At 41.0% G+C, this 20,098-nt stretch overlaps 1 long non-coding RNA gene across 1 annotated transcript; it reads left to right on the top strand.

Annotated features, from left to right (window-relative positions):
• The first annotated feature begins 1,967 nt into the window (after positions 1-1,967).
• LOC116959422 lies at positions 1,968-18,511 on the top strand. The gene is made up of 4 exons (XR_004405831.1): positions 1,968-2,244; positions 9,845-9,975; positions 15,791-15,913; positions 18,372-18,511. It is a non-coding gene; the product is annotated as an uncharacterized LOC116959422 (long non-coding RNA).
• The last annotated feature ends 1,587 nt before the right edge of the window (positions 18,512-20,098 follow it).

Raw genomic sequence — 20,098 nt, 5'->3', positions numbered from 1 at the left:
CCTTGTCTAGAGAGTTTAAAAGGGTGCTGTAGTTAAATGCAAGCTGAAGATATCCCCAGCTGGAAAAAAAAAGAAAACCTGTTATTTTCTACCTAAACTTTCCACCTAAACTGTTTGGGACTAATTCCTTATAGGCAGTTCTACTGAATAAACCTTGGTAAATACCTTTCCAAAATTATGATAAACTGAAATGGTGATTATCACAACAAAACAAAATACAAGTGAGGGTGATTCTATGAATAACAAAAACCCCTATCAAGTCCCTAACGAGGCTAGAGTCATTAACATTACAGGCACTACCCTTGGCAAGGGAACAACTAAGAACAAAGAAAAATTATTATTAGAAGAACAATAAAGTGCTTTAGGTACATCAAAAACAATTAGGCATTAGTTTTAACATAGCCTAAAGTTAAACAGTAAAACAGCAGAGGATTCTCCCATTTACATCATTTAAAATTTGCAGCCTGGGGAAAGCACTGTGTATAAAGAAACCAGAGCACCTTATGTGAATTGTGTATCAGTTAGCTAATTACCTCTGATAACATCAGATGCAAACCTTCAAGGAAAAAAGCTTTAAAGAGCTTTTGCAGGTAAGGACATATTAGGAGAGTAATAAGACTTGGAGCAGGAAGAAAAAGGAAGTTGATTGGACTGTATCTTCTGAAATGAGCGGCTTGTCCCTGCAACCAGTGATGGACAGTTGTTACTGGTGCACGTTTATCAACTCAGAACAAAGTATTTCGGCATGGGAAGAGGGACAACGAGGCTAAGTGGGTTTCTACTTTGACCCTTCTCTTACTTCAAGGCTGAGATGTTGCCGCACGTATTCCTGCCAGTCTGGAAGCAGAAGAACGTCCAAGACTGGCTCCTAGTCCTCGCCTCCTTCCCTCCCCTGCGATGATGCCCGTGGATGGGGAAGGGGGAAGGTGGTTTGTGATCCTCATGGCTGGGCAGCTCCTTCTGCTGGAGGGGTCTGCCCTGGCAGAGGAGGCCAGCAGCAGCTGCAAGCCCTCAGCCTGCAGATGCAGCTCCACGGGAGCAGCAGCGTTCAGAAGCACTTGTGGAGTGCAGCCACCCGCGGCCTGAATTTCCACCATGGACGGCCTGTGAGAGCACCAGCTCTGTGCGTTAGCTGCCTGGTGGCTCAACGGTGGCACTTACATCCCTGCTTCTCTGACGGGTAATTCCCTGCACCGGTCAGAGACGAGTTGCCTGTCTGCCCAGCTGGTAATGTTACGAGCTCTGGTCAACAATCTGACCCAGACGGGTGGGAAGGAGACGTATTTGTGCACTCCTGCTCAGCAGAAGGGTCTCCTCCTTGGTTTTGAAGGTGGGTTGTAGTGACCTTTTCCACTGGAGGCCTTAGGGGGTAGATGCAGAGAAGAGTGGTGGGGTGTATGCATTTGGATTATTCTAACTAGATTTTTTGGGGGGCTTTTGAGATGGGGTGGGGGATGAAAAATCAGGAATTTTGTTTTTAATATTTTTTTTTTCTTCTGCCTAAGTGATTAAGTGACATCACCACTGTCTTAGTTGAACGTGTCTCCTGATTTAGAACTAATAAGCTTCTACTTTAAAGAAATGCCAGGGTAAACTTTCTTTCTGGCAGGGGAAAGCAAAACTGGCAAGTAGAGGGAAAGGAGCTCCTGGCAGGCAGTCAGACAGACAATTGGGAGGAGCTGGGATAGCACAGCCAGGGACTAACCCCAACAGTAGTACCTTGCAAGCTAATAACTTGCAGCCCTGTGCCAACGAGTAGCTACCTCCTGAACTAGACAAGAATATGGGCACTGTGTCTGGATTGCTTGGTTATCCTTGTCTTCTTGGCACTTCCCAGAGCCCACATTGAGGGCAGGAAGCCAGTCATCGGTGGGCGTCCCCCCAGAGTGTGTCCTTAGGCCACCCCACGCACTTCAGGTGACTCAGGAGGGTCCGTGCTGGCACCAGCAGCACCACCAGCACAGGAGGATGCAGTCAGGAGGAACTGCTGCCACCTAAGCAATCCCATACAGCAACAGACCATATAGGTTATATAAAGCCTTTACGAATTCACTGTCAGTGAATTTTTTTTGAGCTGTTTTGCTTCAGGGGCTCCTGGCTTTACCTCCTGATTAGTGACCAGCTATGGCTCCACCACCTTCATGCCAAGAAGCCTCTATTTGCATCCTTCTAAGAAAATATAACCCTGACTCTCTGAGCACTGGGACACGCAACTGAAAGGAGACCACACCAACCCAAAATCAGGTCAGTGAGTGAACTATTTGATGTTGGCAAGTCAAACGTCAGTACCATGGAGGAACTCATGAAGTCATTTGCAGTTGTTGCTTAGACCTGAGAGCAATAACTGTCTATTTAACTGTTTCTGAAATAGCGGCTCGGATGGGAAGGGAAAGTGTGACAAAATTGCAATGTGGTCCACTGAGAATGCAGATGCTTTTGCTACTGAGAGCTTATGAATGTGGTAACAGCAAGAGACACTGACTGACTGGCACACGGGTCTGAAAATAACCACGGACTTGGGACTATAAAAGTTTATGTCAAGCTGCATTTACTGGTTTAAATTTATTTCCTCTAAGCAGCATGCTACAAAACGAAGATGTGCGCCTCTGCCCTTTTAGGACCTCTAAACTGCTTTTTCAAGGCTCTAGCTCAAGAAGCTACGGCCCGGCATATCTGCTTGCTGGCCGCTTGGCAGGGCTGATGGTGAAACGTGCGCCTTGCCAAGCAAAGGCAAAATGGCATTGCTCCCCGTCCTACCTGGCTGTCAGCATGCCCGGTGCTATGTGTGTCATTCCTGTGCTCATTGCTGTTTCTGGTAAGATAAGGAGAAGACATTTTTTTTGCAGTATAGGCAATACCAGCAGTCTCTTAGGCTGATAGGAAGCATGGCATGGCCTAGGTAAGCTACCTTTTTCCCATCCTATAGCTCTACACGTATTACCTGGTAGAATATCTAGTGAAATGTGGTGCTGTGTGGCAGGCTAGCTAACATTCCTCATATAATTTTGTGCGTATGTGTAATTAGAAGAGAGTTTAATACTTTGTTAAAAGCTTTGAGTACTGCATCCTGCCTCTTCCCTCTTTCTGGCATAGCTTCTGCAACAAGAAACTCAAAGTACTAGAAGAGCATGTGTTAGTTTAGGAGCTATCACATTCCAACTTACAGTAAATGAAAAACAAAACCCAGAAATTTCACGTCCTTTGTGCTAGCTACTTGTGGTACTAGGGCTGTTGCTGAACTTTTGTTCCATGCAAAAATATCTGTCTCCTGTATCAGTCTTTCATCTGACCCATTACTGACATAATCTTCAGCTGTCTTACTCTTAAAAAGCTAAAGCTGTGGTGATTCTTGGGAATGCATATATGATGAAATTAAAGAAAGTCTAGCCGTGAATAAGGTCTGTAACATTTTTCAGTTCCCCTGAGAGGGAAATTTACTTCCATCAAAGTAAATTTAGGGTGAAGTCCCTTCTAAAGCACATGTTAGAAGCAGGGCAAACTAAACTTTTTTTCTATTATTTGCCTGCCACAATATTCTTCACTTGGTGTCTGAGCACATATGCAAACACGGCAGCTCATTTTTAAAAAAAAAAAAATCATAAGTGTTATATCAGTAATAAAGAAAGCAGTTTGCATTTCAGATGAATAGACAACAGTATATCATAAAATATTTACCCAGAAGAGCAGCAATTTACAGACAATTTATCAGCAGTTTGAGACTATTTTTTTACCAGTATGTGTATACATTTAAAGCTTACAGCTTTGTTTTTAACTAAGGTTTTCATTTGTGTGCTAAGTATTTTTTTTTTTTTTTAAGGAGAAGGATTAGATTTTGAATGGTTGGTATCTTTGACTTTATATTCTTACAAAAGCAGTAGTGATTTAGATCTGAGTTTTTATAGCATATGGCATGTAAGGCATGTTTAGTTTCTGGTGGAGTTTTTTAGAATTTTTGTTTTGTTTAATAGATCATAGTATTTATTTGCTTTTCTGGAGAGGACTAACATAAGCTCGTAAGTGTTCTGCTTTTAAGCAAGGTAGAAAATCTAACCTCTTTGTTAGTTTAGTGTAGTTTAGTGGTCTGAGGCCATACACCAAACAGGAACATTTTAATTAAGAAGGGATCTTAGTCTTCTTTCTCTCTGGTTCTCAAAAAAAAAAAAAAAAAAAAAATCATTTTTTCATTGATCAGATGGTCCCCATGGCATTTACTTTTCCAAAGATCATGCAGAGATAATGACAAGTGAGGGGAGGAAATGGCAGGGAGTAAGAAAGAATAGGAAGATCCCAGTTGAGTCATAGCCTGCGGGCAGGCTCCCAGTATCTTGGTCGGGCTTGTGATCTTGTGATCAGAGTGAACTGGCACAAGGGAGTTCTGTGCCGCTGTCCTAGGCGTGCTTCTGGTCCCAAAACTGTATTGCGGGCCTTTCTTTAAGCTTTATTGATTGTAATGGCAACAGCTGTGTGCAAGGACCAAATATGAGCTTACTTGCATAGAGACGTTCCCATCAGTAAAGCCAAACCCCAGCAAAGGCACTTTGGGCTCCATGGTGCCGGGCAGTTTGTGAGTCTGACTGTGAACTGCAGCCCCTCACATGGTTTGGGCAAGGACTCCACTGCTTCTTAATGAAATACAGTTTATAAGGAGAATGTCTATTGGCATTTGGCTTATCTCCAACAGGATCTAACTCCCTGTGCGGGTTGTGCTACCACCCTCCCTGCTGAAGCACATGCTCTCAGGCCGCAGTGAAGTTAACTGTACAAGCGCTCCCAAAATGGACCTTTGGAGGTACCAAATTCACAAAAAAGTAATTTACTCCATAAACCACATAGCTACCTATGTGCAGCAAAGGATGCTGAGGATGCTGTGTCAGATAACCCAGGCAGCGCATATATATATATATATATATATATATATATATATATATCCTTGCGATACCTGAAAGCTTCATCTAATTGCTGTCTTGTAGCAGCGATGCCTCAGAAGAAAGTCCCCAAACCTTTCAACTGGAGCAGGGGCCCTGGCTCCCACTGCCATAGCAACAGAAGTGCTCCCTGCTGAAAAAGCCGGCCAAGTCCAGAAAAGGTCACTAGAGACCTTTAGAAACCCTGGGAAGCTTTACCCTCAAAGAAAGAGGAAGAGGCACAGTCTGAAGCTGGAAAGACAAAATGGTTTACTAGTGGCAAGCATCCAATATTCACCACTTTACCTCATAATGTGGGGGTTTTTTTAATGTGTTTGTATTGACTTCAGGGCTACTTGAGTTTTCAGTGAGTTTTTTAAGGGGAGTGGAAGGTGATAGGGCTTGAGGAGTGAGGATGGGCAGATTGCATTTTTCTTTAGATGTCACAGCTAGAAGTTATTTATAAAGCTGCAAGGACTGAGGCCTTACAGAAAAAGCCCCAGAGTTGCAAGAGCTGGCATCAAAAAGGAGAAAAATATCTTGCCCCTGGCTTCTTTTCGGCAGCCCCCAGCGCTTGGCAGGGCAGATGTAAAACACGGCATGCTGCTTTCAGCAACGCTGGTACAGTACCAGATTTGGGGTCATGAGAGACAGCTTAGTCCTGCTTATGGCAGGCTGAATTTGTGGGAACTGTTGAGTCCATTTATCAGATCCAGGCAGGATCACCCTCTGGTTGGAAAGCTTTTTAAAGAATTACAATTTTTCATGCAGCCTGTCATGCTTAAGGCTGTATATGATTGCAGTTCAGTCTTGCATGCTTAAAGCATTAGTGTAATGCTTCCTTAAACCCGTATAAACTATGTCTGATTATAACTATTTTGAGAAGAAAAACTTCTTCCCCACCCCAAGGTATATTAAGGCTTCTGGGGTTAATACAGGGAAGAGGCTGAATGCACAAGCACAAACACAGCCCGGCGCGCTGACCTGAAACGCTGCTCTAGCCAAAGAACAAAAGCCTGACTCTGGTCGCCTTTCCTTCACCTCTCCTAAAGCAGCTACGCCAAGTAACATCACTGGGCAGCAAAATGCAGCAAAAAAAGACACACACACACATCCACCCACCCCATCCCTCTGTATTTAAAGAGGATGAACTAAAAGGTGCTGGATGGGAGTGTGCATTGAGGATTCAGCCATATCCTCAGTTCTGCAGCCTCCGCGGCTCCCAGTGCATGCTAAGCAAGTAGGTGATTGCAAACGCAGGAAACTTTTTCTCCAAAACAGTAAAACTTTGAAATACCTACAAAACATGTTTGGTGTTAAAGTTGTATTACTGAGAAGCTAAGGATTTAAAAAATAAATATAAAAGCATAGGTTTTACAAGGAAGAAATAGAGCATCAATAAGAATGAAGCCTTCTGAACACCTTAACATGTGGAAATACTCAAGTCTTAACTTTTCTTTTATGGTTTATCTTTCTACCTGTCATTCAGTTTTTCATGTCTACCTGTAATGCATGTTATTCTTGTAACCCTAACATTTCCAGAGTCTTTAAGAAGTCTGCAGCTACCAGTTTAATTTTTTTTTTTTTTCTTCAGTGAACACTTGAATCCAATCAGTGGGTATTACAGCCTTAATTATGGGAAAGCCAATGCACTTAGATGGCTTCAGGCAGTGTGAAGAACAGACCTAGCACAAGCCTTAGTATCTTGGTCATCAAATGATGACTTAGGTATATGTGCAACTTTATGCTAACAGGGTCATCATAAAGTCACTATCCCATAATCCCTGAGGAACAGACAGGGCAAGTGAGGACACGGGTGAAAACCTATACATATACTGGATAGTGCTTTTCTTTTTTTTTTTTCCCTCCCTCCCTTCCGGGAGACTTGCATAACATTCTTATTCTCCAATTATTTCTAAGTGTTTCACATAGCTCATTATTAATGGAATCAGCTAGTTAACCAAAAAGCTGCCAACGAGGCAAATACTTGGAACTCAAAATGTGGTATATGGAGGAAGCATTAGAATAATATGCTTTTTGGGGATGCAAAGTGCTTCAGCACGTGCTGTGATTAGCTCTGCAGAATAGAGCAGGATGAGAGGTGGTTTAGTTATGCCAGGGGAGGCAGGCGAAGGAGGGGGGAGAGAAATCAACGGTACGTGCCTGCACCCTGGCTCACATCGGGGAGCGCTCGCCTTGGGTTTCGGGATGCCAGCTGTCCTGCAGCCCCTGGGGAGAGCACACAGAGCAGCAGGTGTGCCAGCCTCACCTCAGGCGGGGAAAATATTCCAGGACCAACCGGCAGGATCAGCAAAGCCAACCCACCTTGTCTGGCACACGCTGGCGTGCCTGCGCTACAGCATCGCTGTGAGAGAGAACAGAGGCACCCGGGCCTAGGGTCGGCAAACCCAACCCACGTTGCCAGGCAGAGCGTGCTGCAGGCAGTAATCAGATGCTAGATAGGCTTACTGGTCATGAAACTTTATGTGAAATAATAATACAAAGTATAACAGTCTATGAAATGTCAGGAACCAAGCCAGCCTGCAAAACCCAGGCGTTTTAGATTAACATTTCAGGCATTGCTAATGTAAAAAACGTGGCACATGAGTCTACCTTTGTGGATCGGACTGAAACTTTACATAAGATATCTGTCTACAAGTTAATGTCACCTATACTTTACATAAGATATCTACGGGTTGTTGCCACTTACCAGTGGAAATGCTGGTCAGGCAACAAAAAAGAATGAGTCACCTGTTAAAGGAATGCAAATATTTTATGTATACAAATGCTAACTGCAGACTGGAGGCAAATTGGACAAAAACTGCAGAGTGTTACCAGCTGCTGCTAAGAATGACACATCCTTAGGTTATAAAGTTGTGTGCTAAGGGTAGATGTTTCCAAGCTCCTCAAGCATAGCAAGTAAGTCAGCAGAGAAAAGGGTAACTGTGCTGTAAAAGATGCACGCTCTGAGCAGTGTTTACAAGCCAGCAGCACAAAGAAACTGATTTCTTGAAGATCTTTTAACTCTAAAGAGTAAATCTTTAAAGCAGTGCAAGGGAGTCATGCACACAAATCTCATTATTCTGAAAGCTGCTTAGAAACTTTAGCCCTCAGAGTCAACATACCACAATGAATTCAGAAGTACAATTTCAAAGAGTTACAAATGCTTCTAACAATTAACTAATTTAAAAAAAAAAAAAAAAAAAAAGGGGGGGGGGAAATAGGATTTAAAAGGATTTAAAAGGAAAGAATTATAGAGGGGTTATATGTTAAGAAGGAGGTAATTGAAAGGGATTGAGAGGGGTACAGTAGGAAGTGGATGTGGTTAAGGCATTTGCAAGATTAGTTGAAGAAAAGTCTGGTAAAACTGGAAGCGGAAAGCCAAATCCTGGGACAAATGAATGTAGTTTCTTTGATGTATTTGGAGCTGCATGATTTATACATGCTCAGCATCTGGCCTGTGGACCTTAAGAATGATTGGGTAAAAGTAGTGATGAAAGCTTATTAAAATACAACCAGAAAAAGTAGTATATAGTATTTGATGCACAAAAGGTACTTACATTTTCAGAGATGAAATACACAGTCAATGGTACCAAACAGCTGCAGGTATTTCAGCCTCAGGGGTCTTAGGGAATTAAGAAATTTAGCAAGTCACAGCTTCCATTAGTGCTACGCAAGCTGGTTCTCTGAAAACAAAAATTGTCACAGGATTTATTACTGATTTAGAGATGGATTGTGAGTTTGAAACTCATTTTCAAATGTGTCCTCAAAGAAGCAGGATTATATGAATGTTAAAACTCGGGGGGGCAGCAGTCAGAGGCGATGACGAAAGAGTCGGCATGCAAACAATACTGACTAATTAGTGCAGATACACCTTTTCAAATTACTGCAGGATTTTTGTATCTATAGAAAACGCATTGAAACTCCTGGGTGAGTAGGCTGTATGTGCATGCATGTCTGTGTTTGAGGTCTCAACTTCTTCCAGGATTAAGAGGCACCATCCTGTAGGCACTCCAGTAACAGACTGGACTAGTCTGTGACAGGCACTGAGCAAACACAGGACGAAGATACACAACAGACAGCGTGCAAAGAAAAAGACAGAAGAGAAAGATAAAAAGCTGAACCAGGTCAGCATGACGGTACCCAAACTTTGTACTCCTTTGCCAAGCCTGCAGGGCTCCTAGGATCCTTTTGCATTTTGCATGCTGAAATTTCAAAACCAGAAGGCAAGCGAATCTCTGTCCTGATGTTAAGCAGACTCATTTCTAAGATTGCTCTTATTTCATTTTCATTACTTCAGTAACTGCGCACCATGTTCAGAGCAATGTCAGCATGGAGGAAGAATAGACAAGCACTGAGAGTTTCATGGTCATAAAAATAAACACTGTCAGCAGGGTACATAAAATAATGTATTGAATTTGAAACACGATATCACAGGAGAGTGAAGCAAAACAGATGCAACTGCTAAGCATTTCTGTACAGATCGATTTACATAATGCTGTTCTCTAACTATGCAACTTTATTTAAAAAGGTGGATGGGACAGTGCTTCACATGTGGGATAATCAGCAATGGACACCAGATCTTTATTATGTCAAAATAAACAAAAAAAACACCATCTTTTTTACCTCAGTACAAAACTCCTCAGGATGATCGTCCCCAGAACTCCTGAGTTTATTCTTGGTGGAAAGTTGGGTGTGTTCAACTTCATGAAAATTTGTCGTCTTGATTTCTGCCACTTTTTTAGAGTCCAGGTGTCGGCACGTTTAATACAAGGACTGTTGTAACAAAGGCATGTGCTGTCGTGCAAAGGTGAGGAACCTCACAGCAATAAACTTGGGGAGGGTCAAGGTGCTTGTTAAGGACTTTGCCCATCAGAAGTTCTTGAACCACGACAGTCATTTACTGAATGCACTTGCCTATTCTTTGTCTTTTATGCCAGGTCTCAGGATTCATCAGCGACAGACTGGTATTACCCTAAAGTGCTGGAGGCTTGTGTGATCACTGTGAGAAGTTTCTCCCACGCATGCAAGTAGCAGGGAGAAGGCTGTGACAGCAGAAGCTTTAAAAAAGGTCTGGCTTTTTCTTAGTCTATGTAGTGAGTGTAGATGCTATCGCTGGTCCTCTCCATACACTGTGCTGCAGGGTGAAACACTTGCCTTAGTAGTGGAGATTACTGTGGGTAATTGAATGGAGACAATCATTTAACTCTACCCAGATAATTGACCAGGAAACTGGAAATCCTGGTATCAGTGTTGGATCCTGATGGGGAACTTATATTGTATAAAAAAATCTTTTTTTTTAATCTTTTTTTTTTTTTTTGAGGGAGAGAAAAGAATGACAGACTAACAAAAGGACAGTAGCAGGAAAGGAACGATTTGGTGTAAGGTCAGAGAGGACACTGTTATCAGATGAAGCAAATTCTGGGAGGCGTACAATGAACTATTCTATTTTTTAAACAACATTTCAAGTTTTACAGCCATTCATAAAAACTTTAAAGCTCTTTTTAAGATAATTGCATGCATTTTACATGTACTATATGCACTTACTATTTAAGAGAGTGCAAGTCATTGATCACTCCTGCCTAAACTAATAGTGCATCTCTATCTGGATTGCAAAGCAATAACTACGTGTTTAATTAACTTCTGTAAGTATTACATGGAAAATTATGCCTGATGGTCTAAAATCCAGATTCTTGAATGTAGAGAACTTTTAAGTTAATGTGACTAATACACTTTTAGAATAACAACTTTGTGTTTCTCTGCTGTGTACAGGTCAGTAACACTCCAAGTTTAGAGCCCATATAAACCACACAAATAACTCCCTTCTTCAGTGCCCACCTCTCTGTCTCCTCAAGCTGATATGAAGACTACAGATAACTCCAACAACTGTAACTTACACTAACAGTCTACAACCTGCTCAGCTAGTTGATGCTGATGAATTTGAGAGGCTTGTCAGAAAAAAGTGGTGAAAATTTAGTAGCCCGGTGGGCATTGTACATGACGGAGAATGACAAGGTTAGAGAGCATTTTGGTGTCTTCATACTGCTACCACCACCAAAACACAGTTTGTACAGTGTTTGAACTGTGTGACACAAAGCACACAAAGGGGTAACATCCCTAACCCAAAAGGACAAATATGCTATAAGCTCTCAGTAGCTGTTCTCTGTCCCACAACATCAAGCTTATTTCGGTATCTTACTTGATGCATAGCATCAGAAAGCCCGTCACTGTTAGAACTACTTGCACAAATCTAGTTCATCCCTCACTTCTGAATTGAGCTGAGTGACCAAAATCCAGCCTACCTGCCTTAGCGCACGCTGTTGCTGCATGTCCTCGGAGGGCTCTGGGATACAGCCAGAAACATGGGCCACGATAAAAAAGATGAGAGTCCCTCTCCTAGGGTGAAGTCTGGTATCGTGGGAACCTTGGTGAAAGAGCAGTGTGAACTGTGGTGGCTTACACTAACTTGGAACATTATCACTACCACATTGCCAGCCTGTGTGCATTTTTTACCTGTCAAAATGACATTACTTTATTAGTTATCTGTGGGTTCATCCTAAAACATTAAGCGCAGGACAGTGGGATTTGGCACTTTAACAGCATTTCACAACTTTCACAGATGCAATACATCTATATGTACTTTTGTTGCAGGTGCACTCATTCTACATCTAAGAAAATCTGCTTTCCTGCTTCTAATGTGAGCTAAAATATAAGATGACTTCTCAAGCACAGTATGTAGATGTGAGGCATGTTAATGCAGCTATCAGCTGACCCACGACCGTACATTTGAAGGGCAAGTAAATCTTAACTCAGGCAAAACTCATGGTTGGTACTGATTTGACTATTTCTCAAATGAAATTAAAAAAAAAAAAAAAAAAAAGAAAGTTTTTCAATATGGATTTTTTTTTTAATGTGTTGGTATCAAGCATTTATGAATAACGTTTCCTGCTTTAGTAATCAACTCACATAGGAAAGGAAAAAATTATGCAAAAAATCTGCATCTTATTTACATTTGTAATATTACATAATTCTGAAGGTATCGGTAGAAGCATTTAAATGAGGATTTTGACAACAGTGCTCTACCAAATGAAGTGAAAATCCTTTTGATGTTTAATTAAAGGAGATTGTAATGATATAATTTGAAAAGCTGAGGGTGGGGTTAAAAAACATACCTCTCCCACTATAAAAATACCTGTGCTGTTCTTGGCCTATACTTTAAGTGCATATTAATAGATCTCCAATAACAGGTATTTCTTGTTCTGCAAGTAGTAAGTTGTCTTGTCATCTAGTATTTTATCATCAGGTACAAAATAAATCATCTGACTTTGCACTACAAACATGCTTTATCTAGTACGCAGATTGATGTAAAAAGTCACGATACTTTACGCTCAGAATGCAAACATGGTACTGCTTGAGTCACCCAGCACCTTGCATAGCTGCATGTAAATTTAGTGTTGCTAATTAATGCTCTATTTTTAGTACTGTGATTCTGTGAATCACTATTCTGATACACAGAACATGGATGCGGTGTATTTTTAGTTTAGTAAGTGTGCTGCATTGTTTTTTAGTGGTCACCAGTTGTGTATCCATGGCTCCACAGTGACAGCTCATCTTGATTTAAGCACCTCCCCAAGGTGACGAGTGTCTTTGAAAGCTGCTTATGTAATTTTAGCAGCGGCCATGGAAGACTACAGACTGCAGTTTAAAGTCCACAAATACAATTTAGCACCTTAACGTCTCCTGATCTGCATTAGGCTTGTAGGTGCAATTCTTATTTTGCAGACATTCTCTATTTTCTGACCTTAGTTTGATTAAACACATTGTGTTTGTATTTGGCTTAGAAAAATAAAAAATATGTTATTCTTTTGAATAGCATCAAATTTAGAGTTGAGAAGGCCATAGCTGGTAATTTTATCCTAAAAACAAACCGGGGTGAAACCCTGGCTCTGCTTAAATCAGTGGTTACATTCCACTAATTTCAAGTGAAGGTATTCACCGCTACTAAATACTTTATATCCTAAGGGCTGTGTAAATTGTTGCTTAAACATTATGTAGGTAGTTAGATGATGAAAAAAACACTCCTATTTGCCTTTAGGAAAGGGAAATTCCTCACCTAAGGTAAAAAACTTTGCTGCCAGGTTTCTGTGGGAGAAGCTGACAGAGGTAATCCAGCAGTGATGGAATATTCTGGGATTAATTAGATGTGGCCTAGATACACGCCAGAGAGTATCAGAATTTACCTAAATGTTACAAGGAACAGTGCCTCTATCTCCTTCTTTCTGCTAATCAACCCCGACACCAAAGCAGGGCAAGTTCAAAGAGAGCATTTGGATATAAGCCTGACAGAAAGGCAAATTGTTAAATTAATTTTTTTCATATTATAAATCTGTTTATTTAAATCTAAAATGTACTGAAGACATGTTTTAGCTTCCTGTGTCTTGTAGGTTATTAAGAAGTCAACCAGGTTTTTCAAGCAGTTAGCCAAGAGTCTACAAAAGCCCTTCTGTGGGCCACCATGCTTTAACAGACAATGAAGTTTTCCCCTTGCTTCTACTTTGTCCCGAAGCACCATTACAGAGGGGGGGATCAATTAATTACACAGATGTTGTGTTCATTTTTAGATATATACAAATATGTCAAAATTGTTGATAGTAAATGAGGAATAGAATAAACTTTACTTTGGCCTAAGGTATACAGGAGCAGCTTTCATTACTCAAAGGGTCAGTAAATGGGAATAAGAATAAAGCAGCAGTTCTACAGTTTAATTTGAAATAATGTTAATTGGAATAGTCTTCTGTTCTATGAGCATGCTCTTCAGGCTGCAATCAGTGAAATATATTGATTTTTTTTTAAGGACAAAACTCTAAATTAATCTTTTCCCACTTACTCTGTAAACTCTAACTTTTAAACCTAAAGAATGTCCTCGAGTTTGATCAAGTTACTCAGAACAAAGATTTAGTTAAGACAGTATTAAAACAAAAGTACAATCTAGAGATATTCTTTGTGATAATTGTATGCACCTGGGAATTTTAGAATATTTTTTGTTTAATTGGGATACTCAGCCAACTAGTTTTTAAGTCATTGCAGTTATACATTAGAAAAAGGGGGTCAAATGTCAGTGAATTGAGAGATCTGGAAACCCACAGTATTTGAAGATGGATGAGATCCTGCCATTGTCACTATTACTTGTCACAGGTGACTAAAAGGCAATGGAGTTCAGCTTGACAAGATGATGACTTTATTACAGTTCTTCACCTTTATTTCAAAGTCTTTTTGACAGGTCTAGGAATTTTTTCTCTTGAATCTGTTGGGTTTTGGGTTTGATGTTTTTTGGGGTTGTTTTGGGTTTTTTTTTTTTGTTTTGGGTTTGGTGTGGTTTTTTTTTGTTTGTTTAACTTTCAGTTTGGGGAAAGGATGGAAAATATACTCAAAAAAAAAAAAAAAAAAAGCAATATCTATATTTATACCCGAGCTAAAACTGTATAACTTGGAAATGGTTTAATTCATATCAAGTAAGAATGTCTGTATGTAACTTTGGACCTGAGAAAAGGGAAAAAAATTCCACAAAATGATGCATCTGCATGTTGTACTAAGCCCCTTATGAAATCCGTTTCATTATGATTATATTTAGTAAGAGACTGGAATGTGTTCAGTGTTATGATCCAACAGCTGCTATCGCCTGCAATTCCACAAGCAATTCCCACAAAACATGCGCCTTATAATAGAATCACTTCATTGAATTACTAATCAATACAACTTGGTGTCAGATGATACATAATAGAAATAATCTACCGTTTGAGGATTTCTCTCCCAAGAGCGGCTGGGTAAGAAAAGAGGCAGCTCGTCACCCTGGCCTTGGTTCGCAACCGCTGGTAACCCCAAACTGGCAGCTTAAGAAATGGGCGAAGCGGTAAGGAAGCTCGGAGCTGCCTGGCAGCGCTTTTGTGATTCCTGGCTACTGAGACGCTCAACTTCCAGTCACCAAGTTGTGATGGAGGCTCTGCGCCGCCAACTTTAAATGCCTAATGGCAACAGCCTTGCCGTCGTTTTCTGCTGCCGACACCTTCCCTGGTCCCCAGGCGCCCCAGGACCCCAGCTGGAAAATCAGAGGCCAGCTCATCCCTGTGATGTTACTCGGTTTCTACTATTTCAACATTAATGTATAAGCCTATCGACCGGACTGGACTTTTCCACTAATTATTAATTGACCTTTTACGTATTTATGTAAAATGAGGGAGACGACGCTTTCTGAAACAGTACTTTGCCCACTTAACCTGTGACTGAGTTAAGGAACAGCAGAAGACACTTGTTTTAGAGACTAGTAACAGTTGCACGTCCACGCTTTTCTATGGAACAGCTTTTGAGTGTCTTTTATTAATTGTTTGTGAAGCTTCAGAGGGCTTTGTCTTGTTCAAACTTGGCATGTTGGCGTTATTGAACTTATCCAATGCTCTACAATTGTTTATTATCTTCGGTAGTTAGGTTTTGTTTAATTTTGAACAACACAACAGAATATATCCTGGAGAAAAAGCTGTCAAACTTATTGAAGTTTTATAGGCGATATAGCAGATATGACACTGAATTGATAATACCCAAGTTACCAGCTATTTGTCAGACTACCAAGGGTTTATCACTAAACAGTAAAAGTCCACAGAATTATGAAAATATAATTAATTTATAGTTGTAAAATGTTCCATTTTGTACCTCAAATGCACTGCGGATCTTGTTCTGACTGACAATTTAATTGAATTAACTCCACTAATTTACTATACGTTAAAAGTTTTTTTGGAAAGTATATCAGCATCTGAAATGTGGGTGTTGACACCATTCATTTTTTTCAGCATAGCAGAAATTGCAGCAACCTATTTCAATTTTCTCTGCCCTAGATTCAGGAAATGATGCAAGTTAATTTCTGTTCGAAGTGCTCAGAAATATGACACCTTGGAAAAGGATATTTTCTGGACCTGAGATATATGACTACTTGTACTTACATCTGGCTCAAAATACAGGTGAGAGTTCCTTAACAAAAAAAAAAAAAAAATAAAAAAATTAAAATATATATTTTACTTTTAACATGGCAAAATCATGCTTAGAGTCATTCCAATTCTCTTCAAACTTAAATGAAACACCCACATAACAGACCATCCCATCCACTATTTTAATGAGATCTAAATCTGTCAAGCATTGTCGACACTTATCAGAGTGTGGATATTTTGAGGACTTGCAAATCCAAAATAAGTCAAATTTCTTTAGACAAAAGCAGTATTAAGAATACAATGTCGTTCATAAATGTTGATTGGTACTCAATACCAGAAAGAGCAGCCAAAAAAAAAAAAAAAAAAAAAAAAAGAGAGATATTTTTAGATATTTTTCCTTTCTAGTCTTCGGGACATAGGTAGAATCCAGACCAGTATAAAATAATAAGATCCCTTACTGTTGTGTGGGAAAAGAGAAGAGGAGCTAGAGGTTATATTGCAGGAGGAAAACTGACTAAGTAGGCATGACAGGAGTATGGGGGCTAAATGTAATGACAGGAAAGGAACTTCATAACACGTTCTTCATAAAAGTGACAGGAAAAGCAAAGGAGGCAAACTGTACTCTGCTAAAAGCATCCATTCAGGTCCTCAAATACTGAAGGATATTTTTTGGTAGGACACGCATTGCTAAACCTCTGTCTTAAAAAAAAGGATAAATGAGAATTATGGGATGAATGGTACTAAAGACTAGAGATCATGAACACAAAACAATGAAAACTAAGCCCATCTCAGTCTAATTTGCAAAAGCATGTATGAAGTATTACTGAGAGCCACTTATCTGATTAAAGTACTTTTAAAACAATCACAGAAATTAAGAAGAATTTAAAACCCTGTACTTCAGCTCCTTTTTATCAACTCTGAGGTTAAATACACGCACATTGTAAATATTTAGGGCGTAGCTTTATCTTCATCGTAGTGTATGCCAAACTCTGCCCTTCTGGATTGCTCCCAGCAGCAACCACCTCATTATTCCAGAATCTCACCACAAATCCCACAGTGCTGGGGCCAGTGTCAGGAGGGAGTATGGGACTGACTGACATAAGTGAAGGTAGATCTGGCCAGGGTCTTCCAGCCACATGTTAAGTTTCAACCTTTTCAGGTACAAACTAGGGAAGGGAGCATCTTGGATTCCACCTGGACACCCCGGGACTTCAATATGCAGCACTAATAGATCTGCTGTAGCGCTAATACACCTCACGGGTTTTCCCTAAGTGTCTGGCCAGCTCGCCTTAGACCCAAAGTAGCAATCTGGAAAACTGCGTAAGCTTTGTTCGAAGATGACTGCTTCAATGCAAATGGCCTTAGAAGTGCTGGCAGTGGAGTAAGGGAGGTCAGAAGGGATGGGAAAAGGGGGTGCATGGAGCTGGAAGCTTTCACTGGAGCAGAGGTGTTGCTTGTGTTGAGGGTATTCAGTTTAGGAAAGCAAGTTACTGTCTGCCAGCTGGCACTTCCCAGTGCTTTCCATAATCAAAGCATGACCAACTCTGGCATTACATGAAGCCTAGAGTATATCATGTAGTGAAATACTGTACTAAATGAAGCGTTGGTAGTTAAATCTGGAAACTTCTAAGGAAAGTGAAATTGCTTGGGGTCTACAATCCATTGCTAATTTCAAAGAACCTATTTACATGAAAAAACCCACTTGTGTTTTGTACTCACTGCACTCAGTAGAAAGAGAAGTTGGCCTCTGACTTGCAGATTTTACAAAGGAGACCTGTTTTGTCATAAAAAAAAAACTCGCAGATGAGCAGATGGGGGCGGGGTGTTATGTGCAGTGAAGCATTACAGCAGTTTGTTGTATTACGGAACTTTGTACTACATGACTTTCAACTTGATAGGTACAAAAATCTATAGGAATTTCCTTCCAAACATTGTGGTAACGAAACAAGCAGAATGCATTATTGTGGCCAAATATTCAGGGCAAGGGTGAAGAGGCATATCCAGGTCCTGACGCTTCTCCGATGCGAGCGACTGCACGAGGTTTAGACAACCACCAGTGACCCTGCTCCAGACATCATCCCCCAAATCCCCAGCAATAAGGCAACTGCAGGGCTTAGGGGATTGGTAATCGGATACTTCACCTCCAGGTCATCGTAGGCCTCTGGTTCAAGAGCAGCAAGGCTCTGTAATGACTTAAACACCATTGGATATTTATTTGGAGGTATATGGAGAAGTGAACATATTATTTCCGTGCAGCAAGCGGTAGACACGTCCACATATAGTTACAAACATTGTGACAGTTGCCAGTCTGTTAGAAATGTTTGAATGACAGAATATCAGTCTAACAGAGGTTGATTAACTCCCTAATAACAGTCAGGTTTGTATCTTGTTTTAGTGCTGGCTGAGTAGTCAAAGCATCATGGTTTATACAGTATTTTGCAACTAAGAGAGGCAAAAATTCATGTTTAACCCTCCCTCTCTCCCTCTCCAGGTCGTAAAAGACTTTTAAAAGTGGTTTTGAATGTTACTGGAGGCAATCCAAAGGCAAGTTTAGTTTTAATTTTCTGTCTTAGCTGGTATGAATTCAGCAAGAGCAGAATTATGTTCTGCAGGTCTTTTTAGGCACTTTACTACATAGGAAAAACTGTAAGTGCAGAATTTGAAACTTCAGCACGTTCCTAATGAGGATAAAACTGAAAAAAGTCCTACTTCCAAAGTCAGTATTAACCTGATATGGCTGGAGTCAGACTGTATGGCCTGTGTGTGAGAAAAAAAAAAAGTGGATGATGCTCCCCGTTGGGGAGGGACCATGGCAGGCAGCTGTAAGAGTAAAATAGAAACATGATGCCTTCTCCAGTCCCCTGTCAGTGGCAGAGAGAGGGGCTGGCTGGCATGAACACCCTGTCCATTGGCCCGTACTGCCTCCCAGTGGGCATCAACTACTTCTCTTTTGGGGGAAAAAGCAGGGGTTTTTAAAATGTCCGGGACAGAAACCACTGACCTTGGATAATTCTCTGGGGAAATTCACTGACGGTGAGACTTTTGGTATCTAAAACCAAAACACAACAAAATTCATGGTCACCGTCCAGTGTGCAGCACTCTGAAAATCACAGATGTATGGTTCACCCATGAATTTCTGCAGAACACAAGCCTCCATTTCAAAAGAAAAAGTTTTGGTGAGCAGCCTTGCAAATCTGAATACACACAGAAGGCCCTGGCCCTGTCACTCTCAGCTTTGAGGAGCAGCAGCAGAGCAGTATCATATCACATAGCTGCAGCCAGTTTTACAGTACCCTCTGTGCAGTGCTAAGAGCAACTTTTTTCTTTACACTCTTCTTGAGAGTGCTCAGAGCACTAGCACGGGACAGAAGAAAGGGATCCCAAAAATAGAGAATAAAACAACAGGAGGGAAGAATGCCTTTTGCTGCAATAAGGCCTATGGAAAGCAGTGAAAACGGGTTGGGGGGAATGTTTCCATACCTCTTGGACAGCCTACAGAGTTTCAGTTTGTAGACCCAACCTGCCTTTTCCGACTGGGCTCTGTGAGCCAAAGGATCTGTTCAGAGCCAGGCACCTCAACTCTGTGCCTTTCCCAGCAAAAAAAAAAAAAAAAAACAAACCAATCCCTCACAGCCCTGTGCAGGTGCTGTTATCTACCTGGAAAAAAAAGCCACGTAAACCTTTGTGTTGGGACGTTTGTGTGGTTTCTGCAACCGCAAACAGGGAGGGGGTTTGGGGAAAACACCTCTGGGGACCCCGTGAAAGTCACAGGGCTGTGCAAACACTCATAAAGATTAGAGCTGCTGCCCATGCTTTAAGCATCACATTTGTCTGTGTCTCGTACCATGAGCCTACAGAATGGGGGGGGGTGGGAATCATACAGTTCTATAGCACAAGTTAGATGAATAAACAGACTTCTGTGCCTAGGTGTGTCCAACTACAAAGGTCACGGGTGTGGGGTTTTTTTTTCTCCTCCAAAGTGTTCCTGTTCAGGATGTAATATCCTGTTTTATTTCTACAGTGCTTATCATCGGACGTTAACACTCAGGATCCTTGGATCCGATATCCTCACAGGGCACACAAGAAATAGAACTGAAAAACATCAAAGCAAGTGGATAGTACCGAATACTCAGAAAAGGCCAAAGTATTGCACTGGAAATAATGTTCTTGCACCGCTTTGTTCTGTGGAGAGTTCACATTATGAGGCTTGTGTGTGCG

This window comes from Tyto alba, unplaced genomic scaffold (assembly GCF_018691265.1).
Source record: "Tyto alba isolate M040663 unplaced genomic scaffold, T.alba_DEE_v4.0 Super-Scaffold_6, whole genome shotgun sequence".
Taxonomy (NCBI): domain Eukaryota; kingdom Metazoa; phylum Chordata; class Aves; order Strigiformes; family Tytonidae; genus Tyto; species Tyto alba.
The sequence above is the reverse complement of the archived record's forward strand: the minus strand, read 5'-3'. Positions and strand labels throughout refer to the sequence as shown.